The sequence below is a fragment of the Anas platyrhynchos genome, chromosome Z (assembly GCF_047663525.1).
Source record: "Anas platyrhynchos isolate ZD024472 breed Pekin duck chromosome Z, IASCAAS_PekinDuck_T2T, whole genome shotgun sequence".
NCBI classification, from domain to species: domain Eukaryota; kingdom Metazoa; phylum Chordata; class Aves; order Anseriformes; family Anatidae; genus Anas; species Anas platyrhynchos.
This window is the reverse complement of record NC_092621.1, coordinates 69,713,508-69,733,537: the sequence shown is the minus strand read 5'-3', so window position 1 is coordinate 69,733,537 and position 20,030 is coordinate 69,713,508. Positions and strand designations below refer to the sequence as shown.

At 40.4% G+C, this 20,030-nt stretch overlaps 1 long non-coding RNA gene across 1 annotated transcript; it reads right to left on the bottom strand.

Moving 5' to 3' along the window:
* Positions 1–7,977: 7,977 nt before the first annotated feature.
* LOC119714506 (uncharacterized) lies at positions 7,978–12,450 on the bottom strand. Its single transcript, XR_005261777.2, has 3 exons — positions 12,138–12,450; positions 11,130–11,200; positions 7,978–9,314 (listed from the first exon to the last, which is right to left on the bottom strand). It is a non-coding gene; the product is annotated as an uncharacterized lncRNA (long non-coding RNA).
* Positions 12,451–20,030: the final 7,580 nt, after the last annotated feature.

The window sequence follows — 20,030 nt, the reverse complement described above, 5'->3', positions numbered from 1 at the left end:
AAACAATTCTCCCAAAACATTTGTCAAATTTGTTCTTAACCACTTCAAACTTGTGCTTAAGAATTCATTTTCCTCCAAAGTTATTCTCTAAAGAGTTAGACTCACTTTAACTGAAGTACTTCAGCATAACAAAGTAGTCACTGGATAATTTATATTGGAAGGGAACTCTAGAGGTTGTCTACTTTAAATCCCTGCTAGAAGCAGGCCTAGTTAAATCAGGTTGCTCCAGGAGTTTGAGGTTTTAATGTCTCCAAGGTCATCTGAGGTTTGAACGTCTCCAAGGATCACATCACACCAGGTCATGTTATAATATTTTACCATCCTCTTGCTGTAAATGCTTTTCCCAAAGCCTAATGGGTGTTTCCTATATTCCAGCATGTGCCTGTTTCCTCACATCCTATTGCTTTGCCCCACCAAGCAGAGCCTAGCACCCTCTTCTCTGTAGCTTCCCACCAGACAGTTGCAGACAGCAGTGAGCTCTCCCCTTTTCCTCCTCTTCCCCAAACTAAACCAATCCACCTCCCTTTGTACACCCCTCTCTCCAAACACTACCATCACAGGAGCTCTCCACTGATCTTCTTCCTGTATGTCAGGGCTTGTCGTGCACCAGGAGCCCAAACCCCAGGATGGCACACTAAGAGCAAGCTTACAAGTGTTGACCATCCCATCAGGATCCCTTACCCTTGCTCCTTGCTGGTGCAGCCTAGCATGTGGGGGCTGCTTTGTTGTGTTGGTGCACTCCTGCCTCCTGATCACACTGTGTTCCACCAGGGCTTTTTCTGCAGAACTGACCTCAGCTGTATGGCCGCAGCCTGTCCTGCTGCAGTCCATCACAGAGGTCCAGCTTTGCACTGGCTTTCGTTTAACAAATGTCATGAGTTTTCCATCAGCTAATTTCTCCAGACTGTACAGCCTTATGAATATCAGCCCTGCCTTCCAACATGTTGACTGCTGCTCCCTGCCTTCCAACACGTTGACTGCTGCTCCCCATTCGGTGTCCTGTCCAAACCGTCATAGATGGTCCAACCCATCATGGACGTCATTGAGGAAGGCTTTAAACAGTACTGATCCCACAGCCAGTCTCTGAGGCACAGAACTAGTAACCAGCTACCAGCTGGTCCTCATGCTGCCATCACAACCTTTTGAACCTGGAAGTCCAACCAGTTTTCCACCCATTTCATTGTCCACAGACCCAGCCTATATCTCACAGGTGTGGCAGTAAATAGTCTGCAAGACATCATGCCAAAGTCAAGTTGTATAACACCTGCTGCCCTCACCTTTTCCACACACACATGTCCCTGTAGAAAGCAATCAGATTGGCTGTGCAGGATTTGCCCATGGTATGTAAGTCATAGAGGCTGCTCCCTGTGGCCTTCTTATCTTTTCCATGAGTGAAAGTAGCTCAGATGAGGATTTTTCTCCCTCACCTTCCCAGGGACTTAGCAGGAACTGACCAGTGTGTAGATCCCAGGATCCTCTGGGAGTCTCCTTCTTGCCTTTCTTGAAGATGCACACAAGGAATCAAAGTCATCAAAGATGTTAGAGATTAAGATGGTAGAGAGCAAGCCTTGCAAGGACACAGGCCAGCTCCTTTGACACCTTTGGGTGCATCCTGTCTGATCTGACTGGCCTGCATGTGTCTAATTGGCTTAGTGTTTCATTTCCACAGACTATGTCTGTATGCTCGGGGGGCTGGATAGCCTAAAGGCAAAGCTTTAGGCTTTTTCTGGTGAAAAGAGGGCCTTTCCTCTGGGTGAAATAACCTAGGATGGAGTATTTAATCTGAAATGGTTTGGCTAAATAACCATTAAAGAAGCTGCTTTAGTGGGAGCTGAATCACTGGATTTGGTTGAAGAGTCAGTGTACAAAAGTCATTTTTCTCTTGGAGATTACCCAGACTAGAAATTTTGCAGGAATGTGACTAAGGTAAGACCCCTTGGAGTCACTTAACATGGTGGTATCAATGTGACCTGTGTATGCACTGTTGGATTTACCATTCTTCTGCTAGTAAGTTCCCATGAAAGAAATAAAGAAATTACGGACCTTTTTTTTTTTTTTTTTTTTTTTTTTAAAAAGTCTGTAGGAAGGCATCGTATTTAGTCTAGAGAGGATAAATACATTATGCAGTGATCCTTATCTGTTGGGATGTCTTCTATTTTAGGGCACTGAACTTTGAAAGAACAGCAGAGGCAAAATCTTAGTATCTTGGCACATCTTGTTCCTAAATATTTGGAATAAGAAGCAAATGAGTCCCAGAAGTACATATGGCTATATATATTTTAATAGTGGGGAAGATCAATAAAACAGGCCTATGAGTCACACTGCAACAATCATATGTCCTTTAAATCAGCTAAAAGCAATTTTGAGTTGAACATTGAAGATTCCTGTGGTTTTTGTTTCTTTTGTGTTAACAAGTTAAGATATTTTTTAAAAAAAAAACAACTTTATTTTATTTTTAGCAAAAGATGAGCTATGGGCAAGACTGATGGCTGGCTACTCCAGTCAACAAAACAGAAGCAGGATTTATTTTTTTCTAGTGAATGTTTCAGACATTCCTGAAATTTTCCCCTTCTAACCACAATGTTTTATTTGGCAGTTGAGAACTATGAGAAGAATGTGTATAAAGTCATTGCTTATCAATCAGGAAGTCAATAGATCTAATTAAATTTATTTAAAAGGTACCCTACATTCTAAATGTAGAAGACTACCAACTCAATACTTCCAGTAGTTTAAAAGGTGAACAAAACTGATCAAATACTGCCCAAAAACTTTACAGTAATATTAGCAACTAAAAGGGAATAATTTTTAAAAGGATCAAATGTGAAAACAAGAACTAATTGAAATTGATGATAGTACAGCCCTCATTTGGAAAAGAGAGTTGTTTTTCATCATAAAAATTGCTGAGATGAAGCTCTCCATCTGAGGTCTACCCAGGTATGAGTACATTTCTGTTCCAATGTTGCAGAGGACAAGTGAAGCCTAGTTTGTTTATTCATAACCAGGATATGGTATGATCTCCACCTTTTGGATGTGACAAATGAGGAAAAGAGATGCTGAAGTTTGCAAAGACAGCTGAAGGAAAACAAAGAACTGAATCCCACTCCTGTAATTCCCAGAGCAGTGCTTTAAGGGATCCTTCCAGCAAAAGCCAAAGGAGACACACTTCAGGAAGGAGATTGATTTTAAGATGTGTGTGAACATTGCATGTCTAGGAGAAAATACAACTTATCAGTGTTCTATAACACAGTCCTGTACATAAACCTGATTATAAAATTTTCTCACAGACCTGAGAGGCACAAATCCCTGGTAAACTCAGTGCAGATTCAGTAGCCAAAAGCTCCTGAATTAGCAGCCTTTTCTGCACTAAATCTCAGTTTGACCTTTGTCAAACAATTGTACAGTCCTAACCAAAATTCATTTAAATCATTGGACTTAGATCACACTTAATTATTGCACCATACACTTAAATAAAAATCTTGCTCCCTTACACTGTTTAACATCTCTAGGCAACACAGTTGTAACCAATAAAGTATTTCACAAATCAAACATACAAATGGCTTTCTTTATCTAGTGTGATTAGGCAGATAAAATCCAGTACTGGGGCGAAGGCTGTTAACAGCCACCCCATGTCCTCATTACATGGCTTGTAAAACCAGTGATAAACTCCCTTAGATAAGAATGGGCTATAACAGCACAGGAGAGAAAACTTCCTAAATTGTTAAGGTGTAAAGTTACCCATTGACATAAACTGGACTGTCTTCCTTCTTGTACTTGGCTGTTTACTATCTTCAAATGTGTGTGTTTATTGCAGAATGTACTTGTAGACAGCTTGATTCATAGCTGTGATCAATGCTGGAGTTCAACATGTAGAAGTTCAACATATAGAAGAAAGAATACAGCTTCTATCCATCTCTGCCCCAGTGGGAGCAGAGGGGCAGGCACTGATCTCTGCTCTCTGGGGACAGTGACTAGACCCGAGGGAACGGCATGGAGCTGGGGCAGGGGAGGGTCAGGCTGGGGGTTAGGGAAAGGTTCTGCACCCAGACGTGGTCGGGCACTGGGACATGGTCACAGCACTGAGCCTGCTGGAGTTCAAGAACTGTTTAGACAATGCTCTCAGACACATGGTCTGATTTTTGGGTGGTCCTATGAGGAGCCAGGAGTTGGACTCTATGAATCTTGTGATCCCTTCCAACTCAGGATATTCTAGGATTCTATCTTGAGTCACCCATCTCCTGATTCAGTTTTACAGGAATTAGCATTAAAAACACTTTTATCTTTGTTAGTCAACTGTATTTTGTAAATAAATTGCCAAAACAGTAGTACTGCACTCTGTAAAAGATCTTGTTCCAAACAGTAACTATAGAAAGAAGAACTTCAGCCTCTGAGTAGAATGTTAATGAACTACTGCCTATCTCATAAATTGAAATGTACATTGCACTTAACACAGAATTACTTAACCTTATTGTACCTTCTATGATAACAAAGGGTAAAGAAACATTTACAGTGTCTTAATAAGGAGAAGAAATATGCCTATCTATTGCCATGTAGGATTTCAGAAGACATGAGAAATGTATGATATTTTTGCAGGAGGTATACAAAAAGTTGCTGATCACCCACTAAAATGGGACAAAAAAATACAAAAAAAAAAAAAAGTAATTTTAGGTTTTCTATTTGGTCTTAAACCAGAAGACATTTTCATGAAGTTGGATGAGGATGGGGTAAAGGGAGTGTCTGAGAGCTGGGAAACCCTTCAAAGCAAAGCTGCTGAATACTGCATTACAGAGAAAAGCAAAAATGTGTAATTTTTTTTTTTATATATATTTTTTTTGCTACACTTTTATTTCCTTTGGAGTATGGTATCTATGGATAACTTAATTCCTGATTAGATTCTACAGCAGTGGCACAGAGAAACAACTGCTACTGTGACACCATACTAAAAGCATCAATGCCAATTACAGCACTTGTTTGCTAGACTTGGAGCTATTGCTGTGGTGTAAAAAACAACAATCTGTGCTTTTAAATCTTTGGCTTTAACCAGTGATTGTGCAGCTTTACAGGTACTGCATAAATGAGAAGAAACTTATATAAAATTAAATATGTAAAGCATATGCCGAAGATAATTAAATAGACCTTTAAAAAATCATTCACAGTTTTGATACCTTTTCCTTTCCTTTCCTTTCCTTTCCTTTCCTTTCCTTTCCTTTCCTTTCCTTTCCTTTCCTTTCCTTTCCTTTCCTTTCCTTTCCTTTCCTTTCCTTTCCTTTCCTTTCCTTTCCTTTCCTTTCCTTTCCTTTCCTTTCCTTTCCTTTCCTTTCCTTTCCTTTCCTTTCCTTTCCTTTCCTTTCCTTTCCTTTCCTTTCCTTTCCTTTCCTTTTTCCTTTTTTCTTTCTTTTTAATGAGATGCCAATTCTCTGTTCTGAGCCACCTCCAAACTTTCTTGAAGTACAGGATAATTGAGTTACTGTATAGAATCTTTATCCTTACAAATAAAATCGCCTTCAGAGGAATTTTAATAGCAGGCTTGGCTTTTGAAATCTCCTGTTACTCAAATGTTCCTTTATTTATTTATTTATTTATTTATTTTTTTACCTCTTCACAGCACATTTTAAGTAGAATTTCCCAAGGTATTGTAAGAGTAACTTAAATACATTTTTGTCTGGGGTCTGTTGTGTTGATGACGGTAATCCCCACATTGCAAGAAAGACTCTAAGACAGAGGACCAATGAGCTCTTGCTCATGCAATGTACAGTAAATGGTCAACACAGAACACGACATAGATCACTGCCTCCTCTCTCATATATGATTAGACTACTGCCTCCTTGCATTCAGAATGGCAATGTCCTCCCTCCTGATGTCCACATATATATCCAACGTGAATGTATGCACTTCTATCTCCTGCTGCTTCCTGTTAGTTTCTCCCTGACCTTTACCACCTTAATATACCTCCACAGTGCCTCTTTAACCATGGGAAAGGTCTGTTCTTTTATCTGTCCCTATGCAGAAAATCCATCTTAGTATTTTATTTCATTTGACATCTGGAGAAAGGTGGTGAAAAACACATCTACCACTTAAGAGATAATATCTCTGGCAGGCACCCCGATTTCTCTATCAAGCATCAAACCACAAGAATATTTTAAGTAACAGAAGTACACCTACCTGTCTTTGAAGAATCTGGGGAGGGAAAGTCTGTCTTTATTACAAAGAAAAGCATAGTAATTTCCTGTCTGAGAATAGGAGAGCATGTAACCGAGGGACAAGTGCAATTCGTGTCCCAGGGCTGCTGCACCATATTCTTACCAGCTGCGGCCAAATTCAGTGGTACTGAAACCCAGGAGGACTCACCCCAGTACAACCTAAATGTCGCTGTGGCTCTTCACTGACCACTTTGTGGAGACACTGATAATTGGTACAATGAGTATTAATAAAGCACAGAGACTCTATGCTTCCCAGGAGGGAAAGTAATCTCACACAGTGAAGAAACAGACTGTTGAATGTACATGCTCTGACCTTAAAGGCTTCACAAGAGCCATGATCCTGCCTTCACTCTTCCCCTCCCTAGCCTTACGTCAGACCCTGTGAAGTATGCAGGGTATGTCACACAACAGACTTTACTTTGATACAAGCCATCAAGGAAAGGGCTTTGCAGAGTTCAGATGCTCTGCTGGTTGCAACAGTACTGATGTATTCTCTCCTATTTCATAGACTACAGTACAGCAAGTAGTTGAAAATATGCTGCCATACTGTAGTCTCTCAGACTGTCCATGACAGTACATGGACACTTCAGTGTCTGTGGACAAGATAGTAAGTATCTGTTTATACCAGGGCACTCATTCCGCAGATATTAGACAAGTTTTCTAGTGGCCAGTTCTTTGATTCTCTATTGGAAATCATTTACAAAGGTATTGTTGACTTCCTCCTTCATTGCAACAAGGTTTCATGCTCACGCACTATTTACAGCTGTTCATAAGTCACAACTCATGACTTTGCTCTTAAAAAACAAACAAACAAACAAACAAAAAAAACCACAACAACAACATAGTCTGGAGACTTTGCCTCCAAAAAGAATAAGCCAAAGGCATTTGCTAGGTTTGCAGCTTCCCAGCCTTTCCCTCATCCTTAAGAAGATGGGTGTAAGGACCCTATAAATCACCTGGAAGCTCAATGCATGTTCCCAAAAGCTCATCCCAATTCCCTTAGCTAGCCCTGGCTGGAGCACAGCAGTAATGGTAGGCAGATATCAGATGTGTTCTGAATATGAAGGACAGGAAAAAGGGATCTTCCAGTCAATACCAAAATTATATGGAAAACATGCCCATGCCTTGTGAAGTCTAGTATATATAAAAACTATTTTTATTCAGTGAAGACAGACTTAAAGTTTTTATAATTATTAATTGTCTGAGAGTTGTCTAAATAGGTCTGTCATACAGCTTTACTGCAGACAGTAAGGCAGCTGTTTCCTCTGTTAAGACACAAAAGGTCAGATTCCCCAATATTTTCTGGCAGGACAAACCCAGGAGTATTTTAGGAAATTTTGAAAGGAAGCATACAGCTTGTGCATGGGTGAGAAACTGACAGTTCTCATTAGGTCAGGGGATACAACTAAGAACATGTGAGGCCTGGATAAATTTGGAGCAGTCGGTGTGTTCCTAAAAAAAGGAAAACATGTCAGGTTGCACAAGTCATCACTTATTCATCTCTTTCTTGTAATATTTTTTTAGAAAATACAGACTCGTAAACCCATTACATATGTAAATAAACTGCCAGCCATAATGTCCCAAAGTCGTGATTTAGGGACAAATAATTTCCCCTTCTCTATATTCTTTTATTTTTCTATTTCTATTTTTGTCTTGAGAAGAAAAAGAATTTTTCTTTAACACATTCTGAGAAGTTACTGACCAGTCTGACCATATATGTGTATTAATAATGGCATATATTTTCACTGACCTTATTGTACAATTAAATCCAACAGCATAAGTTGAACATCTATTCAGCAAATTTTAAATCAGTTAACATTCACTGCAGCTTTCTTTTTTTGCCATATGTAAGCAAATAAAAGACATACAGGCACTTTTTTCTCTTTCAAAATAGACATGGGTCCTTCAGGGAAACAGAGAATTTGAGACTGGAATTTTGTGCAGGACTGAGGTATCATTTACAGTGCTGCCTGTTCAGGTGCTCCGCTCTCCACACAGGGGATGAACAAGCTGCTCTTACAACCTCTTCTGTTTCAGGTCAATTTTCTTTTGTCACTCATCACTGTGAGTAAAAATGAAGGTAATCCCACTGGTGCTGTTATCAGAGTGTATGTAGCCAAGGAAGGGGAGCAGCAGGATCCGAGCTGGAGCTGTGGCATTTCAGCAGGCACTGAATGCTTCAAAGAAGTCTACAACATGCTCACTATCATAATCTTTCTAGACCTTGTACTAATGACCTGGACATTGCTGTGGACCCAAGGTTAAATAATACAGATTTTATCACAAGGCTATTTCATAATATGATAAAAGACTTTTGCCTTGGAAGACTTTTGTTTCAAAGATGAATCAGTCTTCAGTTCTGTAGTATGATCACAACTTAAAAAGTTGAGGATGTGCTTGACTATAGAAGCTGAGGGGTGTGATTCCAACCAAAGTATACTAAGACCTTACAAATCAAGGTAACATTCGTGCTGCCTTACATATTTTTTTTCCTCAGAGATTTACTTTCAACTTCCAACTTAAATATATGTATGCAGTTATTCTGTTTGCAATTTTCATCTATTCGTGTGCCAGTTGCAAATTTTCATTTTTTGCACATTAATTTTAAGCACATTTCTAAGCATACAGCTGACAGCATCCTAAGAAAAGGGGCCCAATTACAATTACAAAAACAAACAAACAAACAAACAAAACCCAACTTGTAAGATCTCTCTGATACTATAGATGCAGGATTTACAATTCAGAAGTCATGGAAGACATTTACAGTTCATATCATACAAATAAGATAAAAGATGCCTTCAAAGGGGTTGGGTAGCCAGTTAAGTCAAACAAAAAGTGGTGCAGAATGTAGATACAGCTATCTTTATCTTTTACTTCTTGTAATGAGAACAATGATAAGTGCACTTGAAAAGCCTTGTCTTCTACCTTCACCTTACACTTGCTGTAAATGTTTTCATGAGTAGTTATCTACTTCAGAGCAGACTGGGAGTTTTCAGGCAGCTGTAGGAGGCCAATGCACAGAAACATCTTGCTGAAATCTTTGCAGCACCGACCACCAAGAGGACCCACTCCTGGTCAGAGTGGGCTTCTGCACAAATAGTTCTGGGGTGTTTGGGGCTGATGTTTTAGCACATAAAGAGATAAAAATATAAAAATTTGTTGCAGGATAGGAAACTTCTCAAGAGGCTTAGTCAGAATGTGCCTGCCTTTAAACTTTAATCAGAAGCGGGGATATCTAGGCTTCCCCGACCGGAAAGACTTCAAAGAAAGAGTGTGTCTAAATAACAGACAACAAATACCAACATGACTAAATGCCATGCAGAGAAAAAACAAACAAACAAAAACAAACAAACAAACAAAAGAAAATAAAAGTTTTTCAGAACCTTGGATTACATTACCATCAGAAATTATTCAGGTGGCTTTCTGCCACTTGACATTTTGGATTACTTGGGGAAGTCCCAGCATTTTAGCTTGTCATACACCTTCACCCTCACACAGCACTAACAACCCAAGAGTATGTTTCCCCAACCACAAGAAGTGCCTTCTCACTCCACAAGGTCCCATCTTTGATACATGTTCTTTCTTTCAGCAGGGTGAATTCTCTCTCTAAAACATCCACTGCCAGTTCTACCACTGAAGTAGGTACTGCTGGCCTTGCAAAGTCTGCTTTTGCTGGGAGAAATGTTGGAGGAGCAGCAAGGCCGGGAAGACCCTGCCCGCCCTGTCCCTGCTTACTGTCCCTGTCAGAAATTGTGCCCTCGTGCCTGTCATCTATATTTGATTTACTCCTCTGCGTGGGATGGGAATAATCGCAGGCTAGCAGCTCTAGAGAATCACCAGATGCAACTGAGCAGAGTCAGGTCACATCCCGCAAATTTTGGTGTGCTGGGTTTTAGTAGATGATAGGTTTTTCTGGAGCAAGCTTACGGGAAGACTGTAACAGGTGGGACAGGTACACAAAATAACTAAAAGCCACTTTCTGATTTCATGGAACAGGAATTTTCCATCTGCTGCTGAACGACTGTATAAGGAGAGGAAGTGTTACGGACAGCAATGGCAGCAAGAGCAGCAGGCTGTCTGGTTTGTCCTTTTTTTCATTCCCCTTTCAGGAATGAGCAGGAAGTAAACATGCACTGTGTTCAGACTCATCATTTATCAGAGATTAAGAGCAAATAATCTGATCTTCCAGATACCTCCTAATGCCAGACATGCCTAGAAGCAGTGCTTCCAAACATCCCAGGGCCAGCAGAACAGGCTGCACTTTTACCAAATAAGGGCCATTTGATCAGGACTCTTTCTTTTAATATTTTAAGGAGAAAGATGAAGCTGTGCATCACTCAGCGCATCCTATTTTTGTCAGTGGAATGATTTCCCTCCCAGCAATTCTGCCTGAAAGGTAGTGATCTGACTCACGCTTGTCTAGCCAGACAGGGATACAGTTCTATCTACCGGTGGGTGGAGAACAGTGAAGTAAAAAAGCATGGGAAAAAAAAAAAAAAAAAAAAAAAAAAAAAAAGCCTATTAACAAGCTTGTGTGAATCAAATACAATTCCCAAACACCCTCCTCCTCAGACACGGAGGGATACATTGTGGACCACATTTGAGCAGCTCCTAGGGGCTGAGCAAACATCCCATTATGGTCATAGACCCTCTAACACAGAGGGCTGGTTTTCTGCTGCAGACATGTGAAAGACCCAGGCCATGGTATAAAATCCATGACTGAATATTATAACCAAGACCCTTTTTGTCTTGCAGAAAATTGGAACATAATTTTAGTTCCATTAGAATTTTGTGCCAAAAGCAGTTCCTTAGTTCACTCAGCTTATCACTGGAAAGTGAGTAACAAAACCGTTCCCAGCATGACTGACTTTTCCAGAAGTCACATGCCCACATTCAAGGATACAAAACACTAGAAAAATTGTTGTACTTTACATTGCAGTCTTCCAAGCTGTTCTTTCTCCTTCAGCAGTCTGCAGAATTCTTGTCTACTTTGGCTTCATCTTCTAAGATGAACAATAAAAAACATCTTTGGTAATTAAACTAGGGAGCAAATGTATTTTTTAAAGTATTATTAGTAAAGTAATAGATAATGCATTACTACATATACCTATTACATATACATTACTTTAATACATTAAAGTAATGCATTATTTTTAGATAATATAAGAATTAGAAAAAAAAGAAAAAAGAAAAATCCTGTAAATAATCCAAAGAACAAGTTTTCAAGGAACAAGATATATCTACACAAAAGTTCTCTAACCATTAGTTCATCTCTAATATGTGTGCAGATATTGCATCTAAGACATGAGAAATGTCTGTAAAGTTATCTCCACTGATAAATACAGTGTTCCTTCAGCACAGACTACTGTTTGCATATGCAAATGAAGAAATTACTGTGATTGCTGCCGTGTGTGTGATTTAATCTACTTCTCTAAGATGTGCATGTAGCTCTGTCAAGGACAAGAAAAGTGTAAGTATGTTTTTGTTCGTTTATGCTTCCTTACTGGCAGATAAAGTTACATTAAGTGGCTTAGTTCCTATAAACAATGTGCAGTTCTGCTTGTAAAAATTCTGGGAATTATCCACCATGGCCACAGACATAACCACAATGTCAAATACACCCAAGTATACTTTTAGCACGAGGGTTTAGCCCCCTAGCTATTATCTCCCTTTTCCTTGAACTATTAATACTACACACAAGTGGGCTAACAGGATTCGTTCATCAAAGCTGTTTACTGACAGGTGGAAAATACCCTCTCTTCAACATACAGCAAACACTAAGCATGTCCTTGGTATATTAAACAATTTTTCATGCACAGTACTGCAATGACCTATAAGATTTGCAGAAAAAAAAAGAAACCACTGTCTCTCAAAACACAAGCCTTGAGTTTCAAATAAGTAGTTTAAAAATATGTATACATAGCCATAAAATGCTATTACCTAGCTGCAGGACCACTCAGTTAGGAACACTAAAGCTGTGTGTTGCTTTCTGCTCACACACCTGCCTCCTCAAGCTTTTCAGATCTATCACTTAACTGGTCAGAGAGGCCCTGGTGAAGAAATAATGCATAGAAGTCCCTCACCAAAGACTCAGTTTGAAGTAGGGACCATTAGGCCTCGTTAGCTGCAAGTGCAATGACAAAGCATTAATGCAGCCTTGGCAGCCAGGGACATTTCAGCCACATGACTGGTAATCTGGCATGGCTCCTGCAGGCACGGTGGGATCTGCAACCAAGTGTGCTGCAGGGGAGCGATGGGAGGATGTAGGTGAAGAGCAGTTTGTTTTGTTGTGTAGCTGGGCATGTTTTCTGCATCTGTTTTCCATTAGAGCCTTCCAACTGCAGCTGTAAGAAAAAAGACCAGTTGGAGATCCACTCCCCCAGTGCTATGTGACCAACACTCTCTAGTTACCAGTTAACAGGCGAACCACTTTTTGGAAAGCTGAATCACTTTACCTGAGTGAAGGGTGCAGTCCAAAGCAATTTCAGGCTGCACACAAAGGGTGAAATATAGCTATTGAAACTTGCTGAGTGGTTCTTCCAGGTGAATGGAAATTAACAAGCAGTGGGGAGAGATGCTTTAAACTGCGTGAGAGGCAGAGATGGTGAAATTTCTTGCCCCCCTTACCTGAGAAGGTGGCCCAGCAATTTGCTATGACTTGCCTAAAAGAATGCTAGGCTTCTGGAATGGTAGTTTATTTCATGATACAAGAGGTATTTTTATACTGAATTCTCTAGAAAATGTTATGTATTTACATGTAAGTCATTGTTATATGGTCAGCACAAGTATTTACTCATGTGACTTTATTTTTGACACAAATAAAAGATTTGCTTTGTCTTGTTTTCTGTCTGGAGGTGTGCAATGAGCAGAGTTACTCCTTTGATACAGAAAGTCCACATATCTTTCTTTTTCTGTGTTTCCATTTCACATTAGCTCTCTCTCTTGCTTGGTCTATCTTGAAAATTTCAGTGGGGAAAAAAAAAAAAGAAAAAAAAAAAGAAAAAGAAAAGAAAAAAAAAGAAAAAAAAAAGAAAAAAAAAAAAGAAAAAAAAGAACAAAGCTCAAAACACATAAGAATACAAAAATATTTTTTCTGTTAGCTCAAAAGCTCCTGGTGAGGAGCTTTTAATAGACAGAATAGAATGTCTTTCTTGGACTATTTTTTACATCTTTTTGCACAGTTATGTTCCAATGTATGGCTTATAGTCCTAAATAACAAGACAATTTAAATGCCATAGTTTATTACTGCATGATAATTTAAGTGGTAACTGGACACTGCTTTTAAGAAACTATTGTAGTAACAATGTGGATAAGTACAATAGTAATAATGGTCTTCTTTTCTTTATACATATATATATATAAGCACAGTTTTAAACATTTGCAAAAATATGATGGTATCACTTAGATTTTTTAAAAACACATAAAAAGATTAAAAAAGAAAAAATCAAAGCCATGTACAGAAACCTATGGGAGGTAATTATTTAGTTTTAAAAGGCAACTATTTTTTTTTCTTAAAAATGATTTTTGTAAAACCATAGAAGGATTCAGATTGGAAGGGCTCTCTGGAGTTAATCCAGTTAGATCAGGCTGCTCAGAGACTTGTTGAGTCAAATCTGATCTTCTCCAAGGACAGATATTTCACATCCTCTCTGGGCCTGGTTCCAATATCCGATCACTCTCACAGTTTTTTCTAATGGGGATTTCCCATGTTCCAGGTTGTGCCCATTACCTCCTCATCCTGTCGCCGATCTCCACTGAGCAGGCGTTGGCTCCATTTTCTCGGGTCCCTCCCAGCAGCCAGCTGCAGACAGCAGTGATGTCTCCCCTTCCTTTCCTCTTCCCCAGGCTGAACCAGCCCAGAATCCCTTACTTTCCCTTGTATGCCCTTGCTCCGGCCCTGGCCATCATAGGGACCCTCTGCTGGACCTGTCCAGGTCCCTCTGCACAGCTCTCCTGCCCTCCGGTACTTTGATTGCTCCCCTCCATGTGCAGATCATTAGATCTGCAGGCAAAAGGAGAAGTCTGCCTGCTGCTGGCACAGGGCACAAGCTTATAGCCCCTCCTAGCCTGAGGGTCTCCAAGATGCCCCTTGGCCACACATGGCCTCTAACTGTCCCCTTCCTCTACTATGTAGCTTGGGCTTTTGCCTCTGCAGGGTGTCTGCAGAGACCCTGTCTTTCATTCCTGATGAGGGACACAGCCTGCTTGTCCCCTCCCCTGCTCTTGAAATGCCCACATGAAATATATGATTGAGATTCAGAAGAGACACATCTCATCACTTTCACCAGACTGAGGTAAATTGCCTGAAGGGGCAACTTACCTCAGAAAACCACAAGTCTCCCTGGCAGTTTGACGTGGTTGTGACCAGATACCTTGTCCAGGTGTGAGCACTTTAACATGTCCATATGGCCTCAGAAGCCTGCACATGGCAGCCCATGCTGCCAGTGCCTGCTGCAGAGAGGCAGCTGTCATCCCCCTGAATTAACAGCAAGGGCTGCCTTTCAAAACAATCTCCAGAACAAAGATTAATCTTCATGCTGCAGGTATTTCTACAGTGATTCTGCCCTGAATTTCATACAGAGACAAGAATATTTTATTCTACAAGACACTTAAGGGTTTTGTTGAGTGGGAATAGTCTTAAGAGAAGCATCTTTCTCAGACAAAAACAAACAAACAAACAAAACAAACACATACACACACACACACACAAATAAAAAATAAATGATGTGTGAAACAGCTCATGGTAGGCATAACCCCAATTATGATGCTTTTTTGTTTGTTTTGTTTGTTTGTTTTGAAATGGTGACGTGTCCTTGCTGCAGGGGCAGTTGTAACTTGCTGTTTGGATATTAATAATGGGGGCACATTTGTCTGACTCTAAAGAAGAGCTCAAACAAAAGGGCTGTTCCTACACGCTCTGTAGGAGCCTGCAGTCGTGTTACCCCCAGTGGCTCTGCAGATGAAGGAACCATGTTCAGACACTGGAGTGTAAGGGATACTCCTAAACACTGTGCCTGCATCCTGAAATGACTCCGAGAGACAGAGAAGGTTCAAACCAGTCAAGGAGAGCTTATTCTGTGCAATAAAGGAAAAGTTCACAGTTCAACCTCATTCCTGCTGCCTACTATCTCCTCAGCTTGCAATCAGCTGACAAATAAAGAGAAAGTAACTGTGATTCAGTTTATTGAACCAAGAAATGTTTTATCAGATAATAACCCAGATAGGCATTTTAATTCCAGTGCTTATCTTTATGACAGGTGTACCAGGTATACTGACTGGCTGCAACACATTTGAAACATTTACCTGAGGAAAGATCCTAAGGGTAATTACTGTAAGGAAGACTGTGTTCCTCAGAACCTGTAAACATGAAAGTCCAGCCACATTTCCCCAGAAAGCAAATAAGTTTGGGGTTTTGTTTATTTATGTACGTTTTTATTAAGAATAATCACTCTCCCTTCACTCAGTATAAAACAGAGATGGAAATTTGTTCATCTGATATTACTGAGTACCTGTTTCCAGAGCATTCGTTCACTGAGAATTTGTGAGCTCTGGACTCAGTTTTTGTCTGGCTTAGCTCTGAGCTGGAGAAAAGCAGACTTCCCCATGCCTCAAGTGAAGGTCATAGCCACTGGCTGATCATCTGCAGTATCTCCTGCTAAAGTACATGGAAGAAGCCTATCTATAGCTGTGAAAGTAGAAATGTCTGAGATGGATGCCTCTTTCTCATTTGGATGAAAAATTTCCAAACATACACACTAAAATCTTCCATGCCAAAAAACTTACCATTTCCCCTTCTCATAGCAAACAACCAAGGCAAATGTCTAACCAGAACACCCCCTGCACACCTCTAGCCATGAGGTTAGCTGCTTTTTACAGCCATTTCTAGTGTCTCTGCATTTCTTTGCCTGTAATTTCTTACGGGAACTTATTTTCTCCTTCCTGAACAAATTGCATCTGGCAGAGGTGGCACCTTCAGCTATGTCTGGGACAAACAAAGACTTGTAGGCTGGGACAACACTTGTTCACACATGCTGAGAGGAGAGTCTGGGGAGAGGCAACCTGGAAAGATCACTCTTATGCAGAGCACATAATTCTTGGTTGTGTAGAAACTGTTCAGTCCTCTGTATATTGACCATTGCCAGGACACTGAGTGAAGGTCTTCAAATAGAGATTCAGAGTATGGTTGCTTGTACAGTCTTGAGAGCAGGGACTAGCACCTTCTCTGATGGGAAGACTTGCATCATGCTATGGATAATTTTCTCCTTCCTTCCTTCCTTCCTTCCTTAGTTCCTTCCTCCCTTTCTTCCTCCCTTCCTCCCTTCCTCCCTTCCTCTCTCTCTGTCTCTCTCTCTCCTTCTTTCTTTCTTTGCAAAGTTATTAAGAGGCAAGAATTATATAGCAAGAATTATGTGTGGTTTCAGTGGGATACATTACAAAGCCCAAGAGTAAAAATCACCAGGCTTGGTAAGGTGTTTTTAAAATGCCATTGTATCAGCAACCTGTTAGACTTTCTTTTTCACACCCCACCCATAGTCACCTGCTTTTTCAAACAGTCTGACAGTAGTAACATGCTAGTTCAAGTTTCATATAGCAATGTCATTAAAAGCAACAAGAAAATCCTTCCTTGATTAGCTAATCACAGTTCCCAGGATTAAACCTATTTGTTGCCAGAACGGTATAATGACTCATATCCTATGTCAAGCAAGAGCCATCAACTTACTACAACATTAAATTTATCCCAGCCCTGCCACAGGACTATTTGGGAGAGATGAAACTAATCACCTTCACAGACATGGCTCAAAACACGCTTTTAAGACTTTTCTCCTGTCCTTCTTGTAAAAGGTGACATTGTCATGTTCCAAAAAGCTATAACAAAAAGCTATACATCGATTTCTGACTGACCAGTTTTATGCTTATTTTCCTAAGGAAACTCTTAATGCTAAGTCCTGAGTAAGATTGTCCAGTGTCAAAGAAACTGAACTTTCAATATTACACCAGAAGCTTTCTCTGTTTTCACTAAATTAAGTTTCTGACACCTGCTAGTGGGGTGTGAGAGAGGATGGAAAACGTTTTCTAAGAGGCTGTCTAGTCTCTTTGGAGGTTCTATTCTCACTTGGAATGTAAATCTTTATATTTTATGCAATCAGCCAAGCAGTTCACTGTTACCTGAAGAACAGGAAGCAGTAGACATTTCTTAATCTTTGAAAAATACTCAGTAAACTAGTTGAAGACAACAGGAAAATGACATAAGGAGATATTTGAAGTATTTCAAGAGAACCCCCTATATTACTTGGGCAAATCTCTGCCTTATTGTATAGAATTCCTTCTTCCACCCAAGAGATTGAACTGTGACCACATATTTAATGTTGGCACACTTGATCAAGCTGCAGATTCACTTGGCATTTTCTTCTAACATCTTCCAGTGTATATTCTTCCCAATGGGAAGAGGCAAAGTGGGAGGCAGGTGTTGTCAGGCCTTTCTCAGGCACCTGACAGAGACTTGACCTCTTGAATCTTTCTTTCAGTGTTGGTGAAAACACAGTGTGGAACTCGGTGAGTAAAAGAGGTTATTTTCATCCTACATTTGCATAAACCTATCTTCCTGAACAAGAGGAATTTGGACTGAATTCCTAATTCAGCCAAGTTCCTCAAGGCTGGATTGAACCTAAGGTTACCAGTAACTTCAAGCCAGATGCTGAGCCACCTAATGCTTCAGTTTCTGGTCCTTGGAGTGAAACCTAGAAGGCCAGAGCCAGCAATGAAAGGTCCTTGCACTGTGCACCAGAGGTGTTAATACCCAGAGAAGGCAGTAAAATGAGACAAGCCACTGTGCATTAAACCATCTGTAGGTTGGCAAACACCATGTGGAATGGTGTGCCTGAAACCTCACTCCTTTCTCAAAAGCAGCCACCATGATCCCATCTGTGGCCAGGCAGTCTCATCCTTCCAGATGCATCCTCCAGGGTCCTCACCTGCAGATAGTCGGTCTTCCTAAACACTGCCCCAAACAGAAGTGACATCCTCTGTGTGGGCCATCTGACTGTCACACAGGATGGCTGTAGCAAAGCAATCAGCTAGGCTTTAGCTGAGGTATTCGGTCCTCCTGTCGGGAGGACTTTGTCCCTATTGTCAGAATCTTGACTCATCTGGCTGCAGGGATTAACCAAAATACCCCAAAACTACATACGAAACAGCACCAACTGACAGAGGTTTTCTGTCTCTGGTCTCCTGCCCTGACCACTCAAAAACATGGGTTTTGTGGCAGGAATGAGGTTGAAGTTTGTTAATTGGCATTCCAGAGGCTCTGACAAACACTGCAGCAGCACTGGCCTGTGTCTTGTGTTTGGAGGGGTGCTACTCTTCATCCCATCTCCAAAAGATATTCAGTGTTTGAACAGCGTGATCCTTCATTCCATGAACAGAGATGAACACACATATTTAGGAGCAACAGGATTTCCCCAAACACCATCCCCAGGCCACAAAAAGAGGCATGTGATTCATGCCAAGGCAGAATGGTTAGGCAGGTTGGCAACTACCTCTAATTCTATGTAAAGGAGATTACAAGATATGAACCATGGAGGATCCATTTTCTGTGGGTCTTTATTTAATAATTTATTTATTTAACTATCTACTTACTTATTTATGCCCAGTAGATTTCTGGTTAAGCTCCCAGTGGCTCTTGAAGAACACCAAGTGTATGGTTACTTTTTTGGCCAGTCTCAAATATTTTAGACCCAATAATACTGTTAAATTCTCAGATAGGATTTTGTTTTGGTTGTTTTGTTTTTCTAAAAACTCAGTTCCTTTCAAGACCAGCTTTAATGCATCTACATATTGCATTTATTACCACCTACTTTCATGTCCTATCCACACTTAATAGGATGGAGTAGGAATTTGCCAATAGCAGCAAACTCTATGTACTCTTCCCAGTATCTTTGCCAAATAGCCATAAAAGAATGGCTGGTAGACGGCCAATGAATGCTGGTGGTCTGTAACCACAATTTCTCATACAATATGGAAAGAAATCTGCTGTGGAATATCTTTGATCTGCTAGCAAACAAAGCATTTATTCACTGGGATGAAATAGTAAGCATTCTTCAAATCATGAATGCAAACTTTCTGAAAATGAACATCTCTGCTACTCAGTGCACTGGGAGCACATGCAAGGTTCAAACTCTGATACTAGTAATTTTTAAATCTACTGAGTATTGGTACCTGTAATTTTGTCCATATGATGAGAGGAATATACTGCATGCAGCCACCACTGTATGCATGCCCAGCTTGCAGCTGCTGCAGGCAACACTGCCAGCAGTGCTCCTGCCTTGTTTGCTGAGTGATTGGGCGTCACCTGCACTTCTAAGGAAGGAAAGGGTTGAGGGTCTATCCCATGTGTGCTGCATACTCAACAGGTGACCTACCCTGATGTTCTCAGATAGCAAAAACTCAACCAGGAAGCTCCTCACAGCACTGTTGGCAGGGTTTGCTTTCAAAGAATTGAAAGTTTCTTGTGAGGACAGCCTCTATGTTTTGCTGAAAATATATTTTGCTGAAAATATATTTTGCTATGTTTTTTTTTTTTTCATGAAAAAAAATAAATAAATAAAAATGGGCCACAATACCACTACTGACTATGAAAAGCAAACACAGGCTTTTACACGCGGTTTGCTGATCACCATGTTTCTCATGGTTAGGGTGGCTTGAGAGACCCTCTGGCCAAAAATACACACACACACTTGCTGTTCTGTTCAGGTCCAGCAGCCTTGCAAAGAGAGATCCCAGAGGCTTTCAAAGAGAGATGAGATCTTCAGTGGAGCTTCCAGACAAAGCTGGTTC